This window comes from Cricetulus griseus, chromosome 9, assembly GCF_003668045.3.
Source record: "Cricetulus griseus strain 17A/GY chromosome 9, alternate assembly CriGri-PICRH-1.0, whole genome shotgun sequence".
Lineage (NCBI taxonomy): Eukaryota > Metazoa > Chordata > Mammalia > Rodentia > Cricetidae > Cricetulus > Cricetulus griseus.
The window spans coordinates 21,696,311-21,703,498 of record NC_048602.1 but is presented as its reverse complement, the minus strand read 5'-3'; the positions used below and the strand labels follow the sequence as shown (position 1 = coordinate 21,703,498).

Below are 7,188 nucleotides of genomic sequence, written 5' to 3'. Positions count from 1 at the left end.
CTTGTCCCCTTTTCCTTCTCTGGGGGACCATGTATGTCTCTCTTAGGGTCCTCCTTGTTTCCTACCTTCTCTGGTGTTGTGGATTGTAGGCTGGTAATCCTTTGCTCTATGTCTAAAATCCATATATGAGTGAGTACATACTATGTTTGTCATTTTGTGACCAGGTTACCTCACTCAGGATGGCTTCTTCCAGTTCCATCCATTTGCCTGCGAATATCAAGATTCCATTGTTTTTTTTTTCCCGCTGAGTAGTACTCCATTGTGTAAAAGTACCACATTTTCTCCATCCATTCTTCAGTTGCTGGGCATCTAGGTTGCTTCCTTGACCCAGGGATGGTGCAATTGGGCATTATTCAGTTTCCACGAGTTTGTAGGTTTTCTGCTGTTTGTGTTGTTGTTCAATTCTAACTGTAAAGCATGGTGGTCTGATAAGATACAGGGGGTTATCTTAATTTTTTTGTACCCTTTGAGGTTTGCTATGGTGCCCAGTATGTGGTCAATTTTAGAGAAGGTTCTGTGTGGCGCTGAGACGAAGGTATATTCTTTTGTGTTTGGATGAAATATCCAGGACCTTCTGGCTTTCAAGAGTTTCCATGGAAAAGTCAGGTGTAATTCTAATAGGTTTACCTTTATATGTTACTTGGCCTTTTTCCTTTGCTGCTCTTAATATTTTTTCTTTATTCTGTATGTTTGGGGTTTTGATTATTATGTGGTGAGAAGATCTTTTTTGTGATCCACTCTATTTGGTGTTCTGCAGGCTTCTTGTACTTTGATTGGCATGTCTTTCTTTAGGTTGGGAACATTTTCTTCTATGATTTTGTTGAATATGTTTTCTGTACCTTTGAGCTGTATTTCTTCACCTTCTTCTATGCCTATTATTCTTAGGTTTGGTGTTTTCATGATGTCCCATATTTTCTGGATATTTTGTGTTAGAGATTTGTTGGACAAATAAGATTTTCTTTGGTCGATGAGCCTATTTCTCCTAGTGTATCTTCAACTCCTGAGATTCTCTCTTCCATCTCTTGTATTCTGTTGGTTATGCTCGCATCTGTAGTTCCTGTTTGTTTACTCAACTTTTCTATTTCCAGCATTCCCTCAGTTTGTGTTTTCTTTCTTGTCTCTCTTTCAGTTTTCAGGTCTCGGACTGTCTGAATGCTCAGGTGGTTACTCCTTGAGGCACAGGTAGGCTACAGCTCCAGTGGATGCTCCTCCTGTTGGAGAGTAGGTGGGGCCGAGGGGCCACTGGTTGATGTCGTAGTTGGGTATCTCCAACTGAGAAACGGCAGTGGATGGGTCTGGGACACAGGTGCTCTTTCTCAGAGGAACATTTATGATAGTTTCTGGAAGCTTCTGCCAGAAACCGCTGCTGTTGCTTCACCTGGCGATCACTCCTCACTCCTGGATCTGAGGCTGGGGCCTCCCTCTGACACTGCTTCCAGGTTGGTGGCTCATGGCTCCCTGACTCTGCTCGAAGCCAGAAGCTCTGGTCTCAGTGTGACACTGCTGCTCTGGGCCTGACGTTCAGGCTTACCTCTGACACTGCTCCTGATCCGAGGTTCATGGCTTCCTTGGCACTGTTCATGGCCTGAAGCTCTGGCCTCCCTCTGTGTCTACTTCTGAGCTGGCATTGCGGCCTCTCACTCTCCATTTGTTCTTTTGTAATTTCAGGCTCTTATATAATACTTGCTAAGTCCTCTCCCCTCCACCCTCTTTTGTTTCTGTCTGAGTCCTCTCAAACCCTATTATTCCCCAGGAATCATTTTCTACATTCTTGTCTTTTTTTTTTTTTTTTCATTCTGTGACTCTCAGAGCCATCTGTGTGGTGAAAGGTTTAGAACAGCGCAATGGAAGTGTAACACATTTACCAATGGGTACGCTACTGAAGAAAAAATATTAAGCACTTCACAAAATCTGTCAGTAGCCAATACTTCAGTAGGGTCGGCTGGGGTCCCAAGAGATCCTCCATCTACGGCTGCCTGTTGACAGTCTTATGCGGGGTCAGAGTAAGTGACAGCAACACAGTTCATGCTTGTAATAGCTGTGTCATTCACAGAAGATAAATTTCACAACCCTCTTCGGTGCCTTGTAATACTTGTAATGCTGGTATGTGTAGTATTTCCTCTCTTCTTCCTCTAGTGTTCCTTGTGGTGATATAATTCTTCCTCTGGTGTTCCTTGTGGTGATATAATTGTATTGTTTATGCCTATCACGTAATCATCATTGATTTTAAGTATCTTGTGCTAGTATAAGAGAAATGCCATTCATTTCTGGAGGAAGCAAATAGGGCATATGGAGGCTGCCCCAGTCAGAGAACTCTGAAGAAATGTGAACGTGGTGTCTACGTGTGTGGGCTGCTTTAATGACAGTCACATGACAAATAACATCATCTTCCATCAGTGATATCCTGTGTGCCCCTCCATTTGTCCAGGCATTGTGGTCCCTTGGAGGAGTTGCCATGACTTTTATCTTCACAGCCATCCCTGTGTGAGATGCGAAGGTCTGAAGGGACTTTGTGCACTGTAAATCAACCCACAGCTTAGAACTAGTGCATCACAAAACTTGGGGGGATTCAGGAGGCTCTATACAAAATGGAAAACTGTATTAATGTTCAAGAAAGTACTCTTAAAGTGGGATTCTCTTCTAGGACTTAGTCTACACCCCAGCACCCCTGTATTGATGAGTTAGTGAATATTTAGCTCTTTCAGGTTTCTCTTTTCTAACTGTTGACAAGGAGCCACTCCTGGTCTGGATCTATGGTGCACAGCCAGTATGATATGATCCTAGTGATGCCTGGCAGGTCCTTCAGTAAAGGGCAGGTTAGGGACCCACCCCAACCCATCCTCAGGACTGAGACAATCTCTGTTAGTCCCTGGGGGATTCCAGTGACATTCTCTTGTGAGGGGACAACAGGATCCCATGATTACTGTCTCTGTAAAGATGGAAGCCCAGGTATGTGATATAGATAGACCCTACTGGAACTGCAATTCTGAATGTCCATTCAAATTATTGAATGGCAACATTTAGGCAGCTCTCTCTGTGACTATCAGATGACTGCTAGCATTTCTGTTCTCACTCATTCCCATGATCTGTGGGGCCAGGTGACAGAACAACCATGGTTCCCACTCCCAGAATTTGCATTCAGAGAAGTGGTTGTCTATAAGGAGTGCCCACTATGATATCCCAACACCCGTTTCCAATGTATAAACCGGGTGCCCATTTAATACACCACCTCCTTTGTTCACTACAGAGAAGCCGGCACATCAAGCCCGTTCAGATTTTCTGTGACTTCAAGAGTGAATGTGATCCCCCAGTGAATCTCACAACAATGACAAGACACGTTCATCCTGACCAGAGAAAGAAAACAGGAGCTTCCCTGGAGCCTAAACTCACAATATTTGTACACCAGATTGTCAAGGTGACTAATCCCTGCCGTCCCTCAGCCAAAACTATGGGTAAAGGAGGAGAAACCACAGGTATGAAAAGAACCCAGTAAGGTCTGGGAGCGTCTGTGATAAGATGGTAAAGCACAAACAGGCCTTTACGTAATGGTGATCCTAATGAATGAATGAGCCATGGCTGGTAGCCCTGTCAGAGGATCAGCTGGTGGCAATTGAAGTTCAAGGTGTCAGCCAACCAGGACACTAATCTCTGATGGGTGACTTTGGGAGGTTCGAAGCCCTTAGACCAGAGACTCCAGGATTATCTTTTCCTTCTGCTGTGCCTTTAATGTTTGCTGCTATCATCTTTCTCTGGTTTCTGACATGGTGCGATTGGGTGTGGGAGATCCCACTGTCTCTGATGTGTTGTGTTTCTCTCACATAAATATCCCCTTCTATTGGCATTTTCCTGTGGATTATTATAAAGATGTTTTCCTTCCTAAGCTGTACTGCCTAATTAAAAACAATAATGTTAGTTTAAATAGAGTTCTGAGGGTATAAGACAAATGAAGGAGTGTCACAAAGCTAGAACACATGAGTTTCTATTGAGGAGCCATGTAGACTGTGCCTTAAGTTTAGGATCAAGAAAAACAATTGAGTCCCAGTAGCCCAGCTAGTTTCAATTCTATTCATCTTAACGTTGGGCGATGTGTCTACAGGTTTCAGAGTGCATCAAAGCCAAAACAAAGCTGTGAAAAATAACCTAATCTTAGACTAAGATGCTTTTATCAAATAACTTTGAGATGAAAATCCCAAGAAGACCTCTTCCTTTCCACTTTGTGTCCACATAAGGACCAGAGTAGAATGATAGTAGAGGGATGGATGGATTGGAGGGACAGGGCTTCAAGTGATGGAGAAGGTGGATGGATCAAGAGTATAGACAGATGCTGGAGTCTTCACTGCTCTTGGGCTGCGCAATGTCCCAGAGACAGCGACAGAAACAGGTCAGGTTGGGAATGTCTGAGATTAGTATCAGAATGAGAATTCAATGATGGAGAAGCTGAGTAAAACTCTTCACTCTTGAGGTGGATTGCAGTATCAACCATGGCCATCAGAGATAATGAAAGAGAAGTTTAGAAACATTTATGCAAGCTCTAGTTGACTCACTGGGGATCTGAGCTTATTGTTTGTGACAAGTAATTTCCTTAATCCTCTGACTTCTTCATTTCTGTCACAGGAAGACTCTCTTTGTTTATATGTACATTTTTATTTTAATTGGAAACAATCTTATTTTACGTATCAATCCCAGTTCTCTCTCCTTCCCATCCTCCTATGCCTCCCCATCCCCAATCTCACCCCCATCCACTCCCCAAGAGGGTGAGACCTCCCATGGAGCATCATCAAAGTCTGTCAGTTCATTTGGGGCAGGCCGTAGACCCTCCCCATGTATCTAGGCTGAGAATATCCCTCCATGGGGAATGGGCTCCCCAAATGCATTCTTGCCCTAGGGATAAATACTGGTTCCCCTGCCAGAGACCACATAGACTGTCCAGGCTTCATAACTGACACCCACATTCAGGGGGCCTGGTTTGGTCCTATGCTGGTTCCCCTGCTGTCATACTGGGGTCCATGAGCTCCCACTTGCTCAGGTCAGCTGTTTCTGTGGGTTTCCCCAGCACAGTCTTGACCCCTTTGCTCAAAACTCCTCTCTCTCTGCAACTGGATTCCAGGAGTTCAGCTCAGTGCTCAGCTGTGGGTCTCTGCTTTGGCTTCAGTCAGCTACTGGATGCAGGCTGTAGGATGGCATTTCAGGTAGTCATCATTCTCAAAGGGAGAGGGCATTTAAGGCAGCCTCTCCAGTATTGCTTAGATTCTTAGTTGAGGACATCCTTGTGGATCTCTGGACATTTGACTAGTGACAGTTTTCTCTTTTAGCCTGCAATGGCTCTCTCTATTAAGGGTTCTCTTTTCTTGCTCTCTTCTATCCACCTCCCATTCAGTCTTCCCGATCACTCATGTTTGCCTCACCCCTCCTATTGTCCCCTTCCCGTTCTCCTCCCTCCCCCCTTCACCATGCTCCCAATGTGCTCAGGAACTCTTGTCCCTTCAGGAAGTCTCTTCATTCTCTCGTTATTCCAAGCCATCTCAGTGTGTTTTTGTGTCTGTTCCTTTTTAATCAGCACCACAGCTCCTGATATGACACTACAGATCCTGCATTAACACTCTCAGTACTTAAGCCCAGGGGAGCATATTCTCTTACTGCTGTGTAATGTAATTCTTCAGACTATATTTTTGTGTTATCCATGAGAACCTATTGTAAAATGAAAAGCACACCTCCTTAAAAAGTAGAATTTATCAGTCATGTAAACCCCATTCAACATCCAAAACAAGGTGGTAGGGAGGGTTGAAAACAAGACTAAAATTAAATACATACATAATGGAGATAATTTTTGGTGAAGAGTCAGCATTTGTTCGTGTCCCACAACCATTCACCATGGACTCTCAAAGGAAATTAAGAACAGAGGACCTCCAGAGTCACAAAATTTCATGTACCAAAACACCAAAATTACTTTGGGAGCCCATTCCCTAGGGAGGGATACTATTGCAGCCCAGATACAGCAAGGAGGGCCCAGCCCCTCCCCCAAATGATATGACTGTCTTTGAAGGTCCCCTGTGGAGGGCCTCACTATCCCTGGGGAGGAGTTAGGGGTGGGTTGGGGCGACTGGTGGGGAACATGGGAGGATGGGTGGGTAAGGGAATTGGGGGGATGGATTTGTAAATATGAGTATAATTAAAGGATTAAAACACACCAAAATTAGCATCCAATGGAATGGTAAGAGAGCAGAAATTTTGCATTAAATCCTGAAGAAGGAAACAGTCACTCCTCTCTCCACACACCTTTAGCTTTGTGCTGGAGCACGTAGACAATGCATAAACGGAAGAAAGTAAAGAGCATTTCCAGGACAGGAAAAACAGTGAGATAGAATGAAATGAATAGTATATCATTTTTTTTAGCATATATTTAAGTCATTTATTGCCATTAAGTTCCAGATCTGAATCTACACACTATGGAAAACACTTGTTACCACTGGAAAGTATGTTCAGACATGTGGCCAGCTGAGGAATATACTACAGCCATTAAAGAAAAAGTCAAGAAATCGAGTAAGTGTTTACAGTTATAAAACTTTGTTCCTTAGGTTTTCATTACACAAATCCCAATAGATAAAATACCCATTACTACAGATAAAACCATCATTCAAAATTCTTAAATTAGTGGCATATTTTGAACTACTCTTGATGAAGACAAGTAAATTTTAGCATTGATAAGCCAGCAGAGAGTTGGTTCAGGGGCTCTCGGCTTTTCTATAAGGTTGGCATGGTAATTAAGGATAGCATTCTGTGTTTCCCCTGCAGCAAGACCATTCATGCTGACGCGATCTGTGTCTTGGCAGCAGTGGCTGCGGCACTGTCCCTTTCAAGAGCTGGTCCTCGATTTGCTCTGCAGACGCCTTCTTACTCATCTCATAGTTGATCAGCCGTCCACGCTGAATGAGCTGGGCGACTTCGTTTGTGACACAGCATGCAAACAGAAGCCTTGTAGGCAAATCTCATGAATGTCAAGGAAGAGCAACGGAGGGCGAAGGTCATCAGCCCACTAATAATCTCTGGAGACGTCTTCATGTCATTGGCGGCAGCAATGGGGAGACCCCAGCTGGCAACTGGGCCCCAGAAGTTCGTGCTCATGAGATAGCCCGGGAAGTCCTTGCTGTGGACATAGTCAGCCTCTTTGAGCACCAGCGCCCCAGCCAT

The 7,188-nt window shown here is 44.2% G+C and overlaps 1 pseudogene; it reads right to left on the bottom strand.

The window, feature by feature from the left end:
- Positions 1 to 1,164: 1,164 nt before the first annotated feature.
- LOC100763643 lies at positions 1,165 to 7,188 on the bottom strand (annotated as a pseudogene).